The sequence below is a fragment of the Cavia porcellus genome, unplaced genomic scaffold, assembly GCF_034190915.1.
Source record: "Cavia porcellus strain 051 isolate PalLab524CR breed Dunkin Hartley unplaced genomic scaffold, mCavPor4.1 scaffold_16, whole genome shotgun sequence".
In the NCBI taxonomy this organism is placed as follows: domain Eukaryota; kingdom Metazoa; phylum Chordata; class Mammalia; order Rodentia; family Caviidae; genus Cavia; species Cavia porcellus.
In genome coordinates, this window is record NW_026947499.1 from 7,276,450 (window position 1) to 7,292,011 (window position 15,562).

Genomic DNA, 15,562 nt, shown 5'->3' on the forward strand with positions numbered 1-15,562 from the left:
TGTCTTCTCAGCCCCAGGCCCAGGTGCAGACATTCATGTCCATTTGTCTGTCTGTCTGTCTGTCTCCACCAGGCTGGTACAAGGCAGTGAAAATGGTCTCTCTGACCCCAGGGACCCTTGTGCATTCAGATAGCTGAGTCCAGCAGGCAGCATCTGCAGCCTGTGAGACACACAAATGTAGGACGGACCACTTCACAGAGAGGCTGACACTGGGTGGGGTGACGCGTGTCTGCCGTCCCAGCACTGGGGAGGCTGAGGCAGGAGAGTCGCCACAAGTCTGAGGCCAGCCTGGGCTATGTAGTGAGTCTGAGGCCAGCCTGGACTGCTGAGCAAGACCCTGTCTCAAAAAAACAAAACCTAACAAAACAAAGACCACTTTGGCTGTCGAGCCCGCCTGGACAAGGCAGGCCAGGCTCACTGTGAGACTCTCAGTCGGTCACACCTACAGCTTGTGTGCCAAGCAGGCTTCGTCCCAGTGCCAGGAATTCACCTTGGGTTCTGGGGCACTGCTCAACCTATCGCTGAGGGGAATTTGCCGCGCTGCCTTGTGACCCTCAGGGCTTCCTGTTTGGTTTGGGGGGCTGGGTGACTTTTCAGAGAGCAGATCTTCTGAGGTTTCGAGGGAAGTGGTCGGAGACTAGCAGTTTACGGCAGGTCAGCCTCTCTCTGTGGAGGGTTGCAGAGTACCTCAAAAGCTGGACCAGAGCAGCCAGGCGTGGTGGCGCATGTCTGTAATCACGGCACTCAGGAGGCTGAGGCAGAATTGCTGTGAGTTCAAGGCCAGCCTGAATGGCATAGTAAGACCCTGTCTCAAAAGAAAAAAAAAAAGCCAGATCAGAGAAGTGCACCCTGGGCCCTTGGCCTGTGCCCAGTGGCAGGCTCTGGGCTGGGCACTGGCATCCCGGGTCCCTGGGGTTTCTCCCCTCCACCCATCTCTCTGCACCCCTCCACCACGGCCCCTGGAGCCTCCATCTTCTTCCTTTCCCATCTTGTCACTCAAACCTAGAAGAGGATCCTCACTGAAGGAAGAACGGTCCAGAAGCCAAGCTCACCTGTCTTCAGAAAAAGGCAAATAGGACTTTTAAAAACATGTCTTAGCTGGCATGGTGATGGCACATATCTGTAATCACAGCCCTCAAGGAGGCTGAGGCAGGAGCATCACAAATTCAAGCCCATCCTGGGCCACTTAGACCCTGTCTAAAAATAAAAGGCTGGGGATTTAGTTCAGTGTGAAGGCCCTGGGTCCAGACCCCCATCTGGCAGCATGCACACACACACACACACATACACACGAGGTATCCTGTGCTGTACTCCTAACACTTGGGGAAACTGAGGCAAGAGGCTTGAAAGTGCAAAGCCATCCTGGGCAACTTAGCTGGCCTGTGTCAAACGTAAAAAATAAAAAGTACAAAGGGCTGGGGATGTGGCTCAGTGATGGAGCGCTTGCCCAGTGTGCACAAGGCTCTGGGTTCGATCCCTGGCACTGCCAAATGATAAACGGGAAACAGCAGCAGCCATGCTGACAGGCGTGACCGACGGCTCGTGTTGGTGACCGGTGCCCACGGTGCTGTGCCTCTGAGTCCGGGACATTTTCACCGCCCAAGAGGATCCCGTGCCTGAGCCCCATCCTCCCCCGCCCCGGCCTCCCTCCTGCTGTCCCACCACATCTGCCCGAGGTGGGCACTTCCGGTCAGCGCTGTCTCGGCAGGAGGCCTGCGTTGTGGGAGCCTTGGAGCTGAGTACACGTGCAGGGCTGTGGCGTGGGCCGGGCACGGCTGAACTGAGACCAAGGGACACCTCAGGGGCCAAGATGGGCCACCGCTGAGGCCGCCTGGAGACCTTGTGGATGGTTTTCCTTAGTTAGCATCTGCTGTTGCTCTGAGGGGCCCTTGACCCCCTCCCAAGGCGCTGCTCAGGTTTCCTTCATTGTCCGCTCAGCTCCTTGCTGGTCCTGATTAAATACTGGCTGCCCAGAGTCAGTCAGCGCCGGCTGGCAGCTGGCGGAGTTAGGAGCCCTGCTGAGGGTCTCACTCCTGCAGCCCCGCAGACCAGGCCGCTTGTCTCATCCCTTTGGGCCCACGCCGTGCACCTGATAGGGGTTGGGGGTCCAGGCACAGACCCCAGCACCACGACACCAGTCACCTGGGTGTGACTTTGTCCTTCTTGTGGCTGAGTAGCAGCCATGGAATGAGCAGGTGGCCCCTGCGTGTCACTGCTGCGCTCCTGGGCGCACACGTCTAGGACAGCGATCACTGAGCTGCACCGCAGGTCAGTGTGACCATCTGAGGGCCTGTCATGCTGTGTCCCATGGTGCTCATGCTGTCTCTCGTTCCCATCAGCAACACTCCGGTGCTAATCTCTCCGTGTCCTTCTTGATTCTTGACGTATACACTTACGTCCTGTGTGGCGCTGGGGACTGGGCCCGGCACTGTCACAGTGAGCCACATCCCCCGCCCTTTTTATTTTTGTATTATTTTGAGACAAGGTTCTGGGGCTGGGGATTTAGCTCAGCGGCATAAGCGCCTGCCTTGCAAGCAGGCAGTCGTGAGTTCGATCCCTGGTACCAATAAAAAACGAAAAAGACAAAAAAAAAAAAAAAAAAAAGACAAACTGAGACAAGGTCTCACTAAGTGGAGTTATCCAGGCTGGGCTTGAATTTGGACTCCTCCTGCCTCAGCCTACCACAGTGCTGTGGTTAGAGGCGATGGTAGCTATGCCGGGGTGAGACAGAGAGGACTTTGAAAGCTGACTTTTTTCATGTTACAGTGAATCCAGACCCTTCCTGTATCCTAGGCACCACGTTAGCAAACAGGGAAAATTGCCTTGAACCCCATCTTCGTGTAATGCAGGGTCGGCCAGGGGACAGAAGAGAAAAGAGTGGAAAGGAGATGGGTGGAGAGGAGGCCAGGGACTGCAGCCTTGGAGCAGACTCGGTAAGTCACCCAGGCTGAAGTCACACGCAGGCCCCTCCTGCCTCAGCCTCCTAAGTAGCTAGGCTTACTGCAAGTGGGCCACCATCCCTGGCCTGGGAGAGGCATTTGCTTTGAACTTGTTTTCCCTGCATTCTTTTGTAAAATAAGGTAAAGATTTACCTCCTTTACCAAGTACCAAGCACACACAGACCCTCAACAAAAAAGCTTCATGAAAGAATATTAACATATTTATGACGTTACTCTGCGTCATTTAAGAAAAACATTGATTTCACAGCCTGCGACTGCCTTGGGCAGCTTGAAAAATGCTGCCGTGGAAGATTGAGCCCAGGGACGTCTGCATGACCCGCTTTACATTCACAGACTTGTGTGGCTGTCAGTTTGGTTTTTTTAAAAAGTGCAGCCAGGCGTGGTGGCGCACACCTGTGATCCCAGCACTTGGGAGGCTGAGGCAGGAGAATCTCCATGAGTTTGAGGCCAGCCTGGGCTCCACAGTGAGACCCTGTCTCAAAACACAAAACGAAACAAAAAAGAGTCCAAGCAAATACTAACAAGGGCCAGTCCTGGGTTGCAGGTTCCTGTGTTTGTTGTGTGGCTTTTGGAGGTCACATTGTCCTTGGGGAGGGGTGGGAACCAACTCCTACGACAGATGAGGCCTCTGGGCCCAGCTCCACACCTGGGAACAGAAGCGGCTGAGGGGCCTGCGGGGAGCCAGGGTGCCCAGCGAGGAAGCTACCATGGCCACCATGGGCACTGCCACCTCTTCCTCCTTCTGTAGGAACAGCTGTCAGGCGACCCTGCCTTTCTCCGGGGTCTGGCTTTTTAGAACATTCTGGACAGGACTCCGGCAGCCAGCATAGCTGAGGTCTTTTCTCACTGGCCCTCACCAGGTAGGAAAGTTGTTGTGATTTCAAATAAACACAGAAGAAGTATTTAACTTCCTGCTCCTGAGGCCCCCCCCCAAAGGAAATTAATGGTTTATGTCTACTTTTCAACATTTATAAACTGGAGCCGGGTGTGGTGGCACACGCCTGTGATCCCAGCCCTTGGGAGGCTGAGGCAGGAGGATCCTTAAGTCTTGAGACCAGCCTGGGCTACAAAGTGAGTTCAAAGTCAGCCTGAACTGCATAGGGAGACCCTGTCTCAAAAAGATAAGGAATAAAAATAGAAATGATGGTAAAATACAAACGTCAAGTTAACGTTTTAACCCTCCTATCTTACCCTCCTGAGGAGCACTAGGGATTGGACCCAGTACCTTCTCATCAGCAGCCCCATTTATTGCTTTATGTTTTCAATCCTGCAACAGGATCTTGCTGAGAAGCCCCGCTGGCCTGGAACCTGCACCCTCCTGCTTCAGCCCCCGGGTAGCCTGTGGCTGCCAGCACCAGGCTGCACCATCACTAACGATACCCCAGCCCGCTACTCAAGTACCACCCCCTGCACAGCAGCAGCCTGACCTCGATGAGTGCATTGCGCATGGCCGCCCGACACCTACTAGTTTTGTTTGCTTGTTGGGGGTTTTGGTTTTTGCAGACAGTCTGGCTATGGAGTCCAGGCTGGCTTCAAACTCATGGGATCCTCATGGGATCCTCCTGCCTCAGCCTCCCAAGGGCTGGGATTACAGGCCTGGGCCACCACATCCAGTATGGCAGTCGAGAAGGGTCACACAGCCAGGATGCCTGGCCCGAAAGCCCCATCCTTTGCCCCGGTCTGCAGTGCACCAAGCCTTGCCCAGGCGCCCGCTGGCCGTCTAGGGCCGAGGAGCTGGGACTGCGGGGCTGACTGTTCTGAGTCACCTGCAGGAAGGATCGAGTGCCGCCCAGGTGGGTTTCTCTGTGGAGGGCTTGTCCCTGCCTGAGCCAGCAGGAAGTCAGTCCCAGCCGAGTCACAGGCGGCTGACTGCCAGCAGCCACCTCAGGTGGCGGTAAGGAGGCCTCCATTGTTGTGGCTCCCGACTGCTGACAGCCTGGATCATCAGCCTGCATTTCCTGAGTGCCTGCCGCATACCAAGCCCAGGGCTGGGCTGTGGGTCACAGTGGCAGCCGTGGAGGCCGAGGTCACCTCCATCCCAGTGGCCAGAAGGGCGGAAAGAGGAGAAGGTGAACCCCAGTGGCTTGGGAGGGGCCGTGGTGGACATGAGCCAACACCTGAAGCAGGAGAGGAGACAGCCTTGGGGGATCGAGAGACAGAATGTCACAGGTTTGATGGTTCCTCAGAGTGGGGCTGGGTGTGGTGAGCTACACCTGGAATCCCAGGCCTGGGGAGGCTGAGGCAGGAGGATCGCTGAGTTTGAGACCAGTCTCTGCCAAAACTAACCAAAGAGTAGCGATGAGGGTGGAGGTGTGGCTGTGTGGCTGTGTGGCGGAGCAACCCTTAGCAAGCCCGAGGCCCTGGGCTCTGAACTCAGCGACCAAACAGAATAGAGAGGGACAAGACGGCCTGCTGACTCTGCTCCTGGACACAGCCCCAAAGACCGGAAGCCTTCGTGTACAAGACAGTTGGTGACAGTTCCTCGTCAGAGTCAGAGGTGGGGCCACCAGGGAGGCTGCACGGTTACAGATGGGGGTGCGCCGAGCCACCTGTCCTCGCCCAGGGACACACCTTGACATGCAGATGAGAGGCTTTGCACGTCACTGCTGACACTGCCACTCGGCTCCTCTGGGTAGGACCCAGGCCTCAAAGGCCTGCACCAGCGCTGTGTGTGGCGGGCAGTGCCTTAGCGTCTGACTCAGACTCTCACTAAACTGCCCAGGCCAAACGTCAAGTTTGCCCAGGCCAAACTTGTGGTGTGGTGATCCTCCTGCCTCAGTCTCCTTGAGTAGCTGAGGTTATAGGCCTGAACCTGCACACCCAGCTTGTAGGATTTATTTTCCAGGATCTACTCAGAGTAGGCAAAGCTGGAGAGCCAGGAAGCAGATCAGAGGCTACCAGGCTGGGGTGGGCAGGGGGTCACTGCTCACAGGGTGGTAGAAAGGTCTGGAAACTAGAAAGCCCTATGGTTACACCAGGCTGGGAGCATGCTCAATCTCGATGGCTTTGTAAGCTTTAAAATAGGCGGGTATGCATTTTGCAATGTTTTTAAATCATGGGTTTTTGAGCTAGGATCTCACTATGTAACCCAGGCTTGCCTCGAACTCAGGGCGACCCTTCTGCCTCAGCCTCACAAGAGCTGGGATCACTGGTACTGTCATGTTTGTTTGTTTTGTCTTTTTTTTTTTTTTGGTACTAGAGACCCAACTCACAAACTCACACTCACCAGGCAGGCGCTTGCACCACTGAGCTAAGTCCCCGGCACTGTTTTGTCTTTTCGAGGCAGGGTCGCACGCTGGACTTCAGGTTGGTTTTGAACTCACTTTATAGCCAAGGCTGGCCTCAAACTCACAGTGATCCTCCTGCCTCAACCTCCCAAGTGCTGGGATGGCAGGTTGACAAAGGTTGTATACCTTTAACCCTGGCATTTTGGGAGGCTGAGGCAGGAGGTTGTAAATCACAGCCCGTGACTTGCTGACTTAGAGAGGCCCTCGGGGTGCAGTGTGTGGAGGAAGCCTCAGGGCCTGGTGCCAGGATTGGGGTGGGGGACAGAAGCGAAGGGAAGTGGCAAGGGAGAGAGCTTTTGTAAAGAGAAGATGGATCCTGCCAAGGCCACGCCCGACCACCTCCAGCCAGGAGGGCAGGGAGAAGGGGACAGGACGGGGGTCGGAGCTGCGCAGGGAGGTGACGGCTTCTGACCTAAGTGACCGCAGGACGTCCTGGTGGCATCTGCCTGGGCCAGGCCTGGCCATGCCCCACTGCCATCCCGAGTTCCGAAGCAGGGCCCTGGGGTCCTGCATTCACTTGTGACTGAGGAAGCTGTGAGTGGGGACGGCAGGGAGAAGCTAGGGCACAGATTCTCTCCGAAAGGCAACCCTCAGCCAGGCCACAGGTGAAGCCAGGATTCTGCTCAGCACCAACCAACCCACAACTGCTGGCACCTCTGGACCACGGCCTGGAGACAGAAACCTTTTCCCAAGTGGAAGTCTCACTGGAGGACGTGTCTTTCTGGGACAGGAGGCGGCTGGTTCTCCGGACGGCACACCTAGCGGTGCCTCCACCTCCAGGCAGCCTCCTTGATTTCTCACCAGGCGGTGCCAGCACTTGGAAGCTTCTCTTTTCCGGGGTGGGGTGGGGTGAAGGCTGGCCTTGAACTCCGGGGATCCTCCTGTCTCAGCTTCCCAAGTGTTGGGATCACAGGTGTCTCCCACCACTGTGTAGCGGGCGCTCTAGCTCTGGCCCATGCACAATCCCCTGTCCTCAATGGTGAGACAGCAGCTCTCTGTGCCACCTGCACCAAGGGCCCAAGGAGCCTCTGGAGCTCTTCTCCCACCCAAGTGCACCTGAGGCACCATGTGTTCAAACCCCAGGATCCTGACTCCATCAGTGGGGTGTGGTGATGCTGCCTGAAATCCCAGCACTCGGGAGGCTGAGGCAGGAGGGTCCCAGTGGGTCGAGGGCAGTCTGCACTGCATAAGGAGAGCTTGTCTCAAAAAACCCGAAAGAGAAAAAGGAAAAGAACCCTGGCGTCTGATCTGGCTCTTGCGTTTCCTCAGGCCCCGGGTTCTCCTGGCAGGAGAGCTGGCCCAGGTTGGTGGATTTCCCCATCCTGTGCCTCACTCAGCTCCATGCTGGGCCTCGCCCTCAGGCCGCGCTCTGCACCATAACCCATCCTCCATAGGGCCCTGGGCCAGGCTGGGGTATCGTGAGCTAAGGTGCAGTGCGGTGCTGGCAGCCACAGGCTGCCTGGGAGGGGGAAGCAGGAGGGTGCAGGCTCCAGGCCAGGGGGCTTCTCAGCAAGATCCTGTCTCAGAACTGAAAACATAAATTTTTATTTTTCTCTTCTTCCTCTCGCTCTCCCCTCTCCTCCCCCACTTTTTTTGTTTTGTTTTGTTTTGTTTTGTTTTTTGCTTTTTGAGACAAGGTCTCACTGTGTGGCTAAGGCTGGCCTCGAGCTCATGGCCACCCTCCTGCCTCAGCCTCCCGAGTGCTGAGATTACAGATGTTACCACTGCTTTATAGAATTTACACTTTCTATGTCAGAAAACTTTTAAATTTACAGGAAAGTTAAGAAGATAGTACGGAGAGCATCCACATCCATGTCTTCTAGTTTGTTTTTTGTTTGTTTGGTTTTTGAAGTGCTGGAAATCAACCCCGGGCCTGGTACACACTAGGCCAGTGCTCTGCCATGTAGCTTTTGTCCCAGCCCCTCAGTCCGGGATTTTATGTTTGTCCCATTTAAACAGGCTGCCTTAGATTCCCCTAGGGCACGAGGCGTGTGCTCTGGGGCTGACCCGGGGTCTACTGAGCTGCATCCTGCTAAGTCACTAAGCTGCCCAGACTGGCCTTAACCTGCAGTCTCCTGCCTCAGCCTCCTGGAGTGCTTGGATTGCAGCACGGCCCGTCACGGACCACCAACTGGCTCTTGGTGTCTTTTGGGAGCCATCAGCATGGCACGTGGCCCTTGGTCATCAGGTCACCTCAGATGTCCCTTGGCTGTTTCTACCATCCCTGTTGCTGTTTGGGTGTGACTAAGGCTGTCCGCGCTGGTTTGCCCTGAGTGGGGGCAATGGGCTTGGGAGGAGTCCAGGTGCCCTTTGCTCCACAGTGTCAAAGTGCAGGACTTCGGTGTGAATTTCCATTGGTTCTTTGTCTTTTGGCATAAGGTTTCACTAGTAGCCCAAGCTGGTCTCAAACTCGCAGCGATCCTCCTGCCTCAGCCTCTGGAACTCTGGGATCCCCACTGTCCCTGCCCAGAGCCCTTCCGGCCACACTGCCCAGCTGCCCCACGTCGGCTCCTCCGTCCTCTCAGCTGCTCTCTGGGAGTCCAGGGGAAAACCTGAACCCGAGACAGGACGGGTCACCAAGGCCACTGGCCTCCTTATGTCTTTTATACTGGGAACTGGACCCGGGGCTCTGCACTGAGCTACACCCCCTCCTTTTTTCTTTTCTTTTCTTTTTTTTTTTGAGAAAATGTCTCACTAAATTGCCCAGGCTGGACTCAGATTTACAATCCTCCTACTCAGCCTCTCAAGCACTGTGATTACAGGCACGCACCACTACGCCAGGTTACCCAAGGGCATTTCCTCCTATCCCAAGAAGAACTCAGACCCCAGGGCAGCGGCCCTGCAGGGAGAACAGTGGTGGCCTGGTGCCCTTATGTGCAGGGGGCTCGGAGACACTTATCTGTGGACTCCTGGGGACATCAGTCACCCTGCCCCAGGGCACGGGAGAAGAATCGGTCTTCCTGCTGCACAAGTCCAGAGGACTGTCCTGCAGCCCACCCATGCCCACCAGGCACCGGGACCTGAGCCACAAGCAATGCCGGAGTGCACAGAGCCCTCTGGTGACAGTCACCGGGCCAGGGTCACAGGTCCCTGGAAACGGTCTGCACAGGCAGTGGCCTGTGCACAGTTGAAGACACAGTCACCCGGCTGGACATAGCTTGAAGGTGTCCCCAAAGCATCCCATGTTGGATTTCACCTCTGCCGCTGGAAAGCAGGACAGGGTGGCCCGAGCTGGTGATCTCAGCACCCAGGAGCCCGAGGCAGGAGGATCATCCCAAGATCAAGGCCAGCCTAAAACAACAGCGAGACCCTGGAACAGCAGCAGCAGAGAGAGTGGGGGGCGTAAGAGGAGACGGCCACAGAAAATGGACAAACAGGCCGCCAGGGGACAGACCACGAGGGGGAGGCTACAGAGACTGCTGGCAGCGGGCACCCACCCTCCTGCTCATCTGGCGTTCAAAGCAGACGGAGTGCGGGGGCAGCTGCTCAGCCGCGACTGGCCAGCTGGGCTGCAGCCCTGACCTCCCAGCGCCTCCCCGGCTTCGCCTTGTTCTGCCCCCAGGACTGAGGCTCCAACCTGATGGTGCTCATGGGGTGGCCGCCCTGCCTCTGTGTGGCAGCCCCAGCCCGGCTCTCCCGGGTCCAAAAACATTTGCAGTTTAGGAAGCACCCCTGTAATCCTGGCACTCATGGGGCTGAGGCAGGCGGATGGCCAGTTCTGAAGCCAACCAGACAACTTAGCAAGACTCTGTGAATAGCATGCGGGATGTGGCTCAGTGGCAGGGCACTGGCTTAGCAGTGTTCAAGGCCCTGGCTTCAGCCCCACAACCAGAAAAATGACAAAGAACCCTCCCGCGGCCGGTTCCGCAGTGGGCATCTCTCCCTGAGCCCGCCTCATGGGCGACTCCCGCTCAGTCCTCTACACAGCGGGTGTCTGGGTTCCCTGCCACCAGTTCACAGGGAACTGGCTGAGTTGGTCACACCCTGGAGAGAGGCTTTAGACCACTTCCCAACGCGAAGTCAGACAGACTACAAAGGGAGTGACAGGACACACACACACACACACACACACACACACACACACACACACACGGCCAGAGCCGGGGCTCCCGCTTCCTGCCCCTCCTCTGCCTGGCTTATTACCCTCCTGGTCTCCTTGGTTATACTGTTCTCTTCCATGGATGTAACCATTCAGGACAAAGGCCTCACCTGTTTTGTGCACTGCTGTGTTGTTGCTGTACAGAACCACGCCCAGTTTATAGGAGTTGTTCAATCAAATGTTATGCAAGGATGAATAAATGACAGGACAGGGGTGCCACGACCCACACGGCTCTTGAGGTTTCTGAGGTGAAAGACAGGGAGAGGATGAGTCAGGCGGAGCCCTCATTCTGCAGACAGGAGGAAGGAGCTGCCCCTCCCCGCAGGCGCGTTTATTTATGCATTTAGCAGCACACTGTCACGTGGTACCCTTTGCCTAGCAATCCGGTTGCTTGGATTGTCCAGTTGCTTGGGGCTGGGTGTTTTTCTGGGCTGAAGCAGCCTGGCTTGCCCTGGGCACCCCTTGTTCTGCAACTGTCCACCGCACATGTGATCATAGGTTGGGGTTTCTTTTTTTTTTTTGTCTTTTTCTTTCTTATCGGTACCAGGGATAGAACTCACGACCACACACCTGCAAGGCAGGCGCTTTTGCCGCTCAGCTAAACCCCCAGCCCCAGGTTGGGATTTCTGGAAGAGGGAGGTTTTACCTGGAGCTCCTGTCACAGGACCCCTGAGAAAATACATCCCCTAATAATGAAAAGGCAGAATCTCTGCGTGCTCCTGAGAATGCTGTAGCCTAATGTACGTCCAGAGGTTCTTATTAGCTGCACAGGAGGTTGAATCGGGCATGGTACCTGCTGGCCAAGCACTGTGCCACTGAGCTACACCCAGACTACACTAAGACTTCCATTGATTCTTCAAAATTTTTTTGGTACAGGGAATCGAACTCAGGACCTCAAGCCTGCCAGGCAGGTGCATATGCCGCTGTGCTATATCACCAGCCCTACACTTTTATTTTTAGGCAATGTCTCAAAAAATTTACTGAGACTGGACTTCAATTTATGACCCTCCTGCTTCAGCTCCCCAGCAGCTGGGATTCCCGGCAGGAGCCACAGTGCCAGCCTTTCACTCTTATTTTCAAGGAGGGCTGCTTTATCTGACTAACCCCAAATCTGCCCGCTTCTCCCGAGTCTCTAGCTTTTTGTTACTTTTCTGTGGGTTTTTGTGTTTGTTTTGGTTTTTCTGAGCCAAGGTCTTGCTGTGTAGCCAGGGTGGCCTCGAACTCACAGCGACCCTTCTGGCTTGATCTCCCAAGGGCTGGATTTCAGAAGCCACCAGGCCCAGCTCTAGCTTTTTGTTTGGTTTCAATACTGAGGATGGAAGCCAGAGCCTTCACACTGAGCTACCATTCCCCAGACCTTTTTAGCTTATTCACTCTGAGACAGGGTTTTCATAAATCGTTAACTGCCTAGGCTGGGCTCCAATTTGCAATCCCCTGCCTCAGCCTCCTGGAGTGCTGGGATCACAGGCGTGTGCCACCATGCCTGGCTCTGGGTTTTTACTAATACTTTCACAATGCCCAGCTGCACAGGAAGCATATTACCAAGCCATTGGACGGGGAGGAGGAAGCAGGCTTGGGACGAATGGGGTGAGGGCACCCCTGAAGAAAGAGTTCTAAGGGCGGGGCTGGGCTCTGGATCCGCGAGGAGGAAGTGTGAGGTGACGTCAGGGCGCTGGTGACATTTCACAGCATCAGGAGGATCCAGATTTAGTGCCCGAATTAACACCTTCTGCTGAGCCTGGTCTCCACTTGAAAAAACTGGCATGAAATTAAAAGGAGGAGGAAAAACCCCCGAACCCTCCAGACTCTGATCAGTGCTGATAGAGGGGCGCTGTGTGTTTGATGAGTTTTCAGTGTCTGCGGGCATCTGCAGTCCTGTGGGTCTGTCCTCACCATGAGGCTCTGAGTGACGCAGCCGGCCACGCACATGGCGTCTGACCTTTCTTGCTTTAAAAGACGGGGCTGTGCGGAGTGGCCTGCGCTCAGGGCTCGAACAGGCATGGGGAAAAGTCATGGAAGGAAAGGTGGGATGCCGGAGCCGTGGGTGGGTATTTGCCTTGTGGTACTAGGGATCTTCGTGCTCAGCTACCTTCCCAGCCCTTCCCAAATTTTAATTAATTTGGGACAGGGTCTCACTGTGCAGGTCAGGCTGGCCTTGAGTTCACTTTGCAGCCCAGGCTGACCTCAAACTTGTAATGATCCTCCTGCCTCAGCCTCCAGAGGGCTGGGGTTACAGGTGGGCACCACCACACCCGATTTAAACATGTTAAAACAAGTTCTTGTTAGGTTACTAAATTGCCCAGGCTGGATTCAAACTTGTCTGCCTCCTGCCTCAGCCTCCCAAAGTGCTCAGATTACAGGGGTGTGCCACTGTGCCAGCAGGTTTTTGTTTTTGTGTCTGCTTCCTGAAATAGCGGCTAGCTACGTTGTCCAGGATGGCTTCCTGGATAAAAGTAATTCTCCTGCCTCAGCCTCACAAGTAGGCTGTTTCTTATTTTACCTCAGGGCCTTGAGAGTGCTAGTCGTGTAACTCAATCAGTAAGTTCCACCCTAGCCACTTTGTATCTTTTGAAAATTAAAAAATAGCTGTACATGGTGGTGCATGCCTATAACGCACAGTGAGTTTAAGGCCAGCCTGGGCTACATAGTGAGTTGTAAGATCAACTTGGACTACATATGGAGATTGTTAAGAAAAAAGAGGCCAGGCCTGGTGGTGCACACCTGTAATCCCAGCATTTAGGAGGCTGAGGCAGGAGGATCGTTGTGAGTTCGAGACCAGCCTGGGCTACAAAGTGAGCTCAAGGCCAGCCTCAACTGCATAGCAAGACCCTGTCTCAAAAAGACAAAAAAAAAAAAAAGAAAGAAAGAAAAAAAGAGAAAGAAGAAAGGAAAAAAGGGAAGGAAGGAAGGAAGGAAAGAAGGAAATCAAGAAACAAACATAAAGAAGGGGAGGGGAGCATAAATCCCTACCCCTCAAGTGCAGACTACCCACGATGCCTTTCTTCTGAAGCCAGGGGGAACAAAGAAGCAAATCCACAGTGGTGAGCACTGACCAGCATGACCTTAGCAGGCAGCCAAGGTCATCTGCAACAGTGCTGGCTCATGCTGTGAAGGAAGTCCCCTTGTACCACGTGACAGCGTTCTAACCTTGTGACACGCACACCAGCCAAGCACCGGATCTGCCCTCCCGAAAACAAGGCCAGCCTGGGCAACCCGAGGCCAACAGGAGCCTGGGAGACGGGGCAGGGCGTGATGTGGGGCCCTGGTGGGTGCTGGGCCCGACGGAAAGAAGCCTGGAGACCCCCATCAGGGGTGGGCCGCGCCGTTTAGCTAACAGTGGCAAAGGGGTCCACTATTCCAAGACGCTGCCAGCAGGCAAAGTGGACCAGTGGGCCGGACTCTGCAGCTGTGGGTCGGTTTGTGGGCAATCAGTCCAGGGCACGTGTGCAGGGGGCCCACAGCCGTGTAGACAGGTGTGGTCATCACCGCACACTCACTGTGTGGACACGGGAGGCCGAAATGCCCTGCTGGGATAGTGGGGGACTATACAGGAGGGGGAAGCAAGGTGGTACGGCCAACGCCCTGATGTGACAACTGCAGTGCAGTGAGGATCCCGCCTCCGGCTGGGCAGGGTGCCTGTAATCCCAGCACTCTGGGAGGCTGAGGCAGGAGGATTGCTGTGAATTCAGGGGCAGCCCTGGCCACACAGCACCAACCTGTCTCAAAAAACCGAAGAGAAGGAAGTTCTACAACGAGTAGCACAAACACTCTTCACTAGGGCTAACTCTGGGATCTGCGATCTGTAGAATTTGTTGTTAAAGTTTTAGAGTTCATCTCTGCCATTCCAACATGGGTTTTTTGCAGCATTAGGGACCCGACCTGTGGCCCTGCCCGCCCAAGGCTGGGCTACTCGGTCACTTCCCTGGCACAGCGTTCAGAGCAAATAAAAATACCTTTAAGTCCTTGTGGGTTAATACACGCATTTTACCATGAAATATTTCACATCTGCAAAAAGGGATTGAGAATAATATATCACCCAGTTAAGAAATGAAACATGCAAATTACTTTCACAACTAAAAAAAAAAATCTATGAAGTTTTTTTAAAAAAAATATCACCTCGAGAGCGTTTCAGTTTCTGGTTTCTCCCTCGAGAGTCTGCAGCCCCCACACCTGGAAACTGTGGCTCTAGAAACCACTTATCACCACTGCCTGCCCCAGAGGGTTTCTCCATGCTGTCGGAGTTGTTAGCGATCTTAATTTAATTTTTTTGTGCGTGGCTCTTTAAGACAGGGTCTTGCTATGGGGTTCAGGCTGGCTTGGGCTCACTTTGCAGCCCGAGCAAGCAGGTCTCAAACTTGCAACGCTCCACTTGCCTCAGCCTCCTGAGTGCTGGGATTTCAGGGTGCACCCCTGCCCATAGTCTATATGCATAGAACAGAATTTTCATTGCCTCTGTGTTATCTATGATGTTAACGCAAAATAACCAAAGAATACTGCAGGGCCACTTTTTTCTAATGTGTGTCTTTTTGAGACAAGGTCTTGCTATGCAGTGCCGGCTGGCCTTGAACTCACTGTGTAGCCCAGGCTGGCTTGGAATTCTTGGTGATCTTTCTGCTTCAGCCTCCAGAGTGCTGGGATCACAGGAGACACTGCTCTGAAGGGAGGCAAAAGTTAATTATTTGTGAAGCTGTCTCCCTGTGGAATAGGATATCACCAATAATAAAAATAGCTTTCTTCTTTTTTATTTGAAATGCTGGTGCAAAATGGATGTGAGAACCACAGAAAATAAGAACCAGGACCCTTTCTTTCTTAGTCATTAGTGAGAAGAGTAAACATTCAGTGATGTGGAGGAAAGTTTCAGGTAAGTCCAGGGGCTGGGGTGCAGCCAGTGGAGGGGGTACCTAGTGCAGGCAATGGCCTCGGCACAGGCCTCTCCCTGAAAAGCAAAAAGCAAAAAGAAAAATCAGGTAGTGAAAAAGCAGAAATACTCTGTTTCATGGCATATTATCATTTTAGCTCTTATGGGTTTGCTCAGTGTATACATTTAGGTTTGAGGAGTTCAGTTTTGCTTTTTGTTTGTTTTTTGAGACAGGGCCTTGCTATGTAGCTCAGGCTGGCCTTGAACTCACGGTGATCCTCCTGCCTCAGCCTCCTTAGTGCTGGGATGACAGATATGTGTCACCACACCTGAGGGATGATGGTGATGGTTGTACAAC

General features: G+C 54.4%; 1 long non-coding RNA gene across 1 annotated transcript; it reads right to left on the minus strand.

Moving 5' to 3' along the window:
• Window positions 1-41: 41 nt before the first annotated feature.
• On the minus strand, window positions 42-13,879 carry LOC134470611 (uncharacterized). Its single transcript, XR_010039609.1, has 3 exons — window positions 13,317-13,879; window positions 10,457-10,589; window positions 42-805 (listed from the first exon to the last, which is right to left on the minus strand). It is a non-coding gene; the product is annotated as an uncharacterized LOC134470611 (long non-coding RNA).
• Between the last annotated feature and the right edge of the window lie 1,683 nt (window positions 13,880-15,562).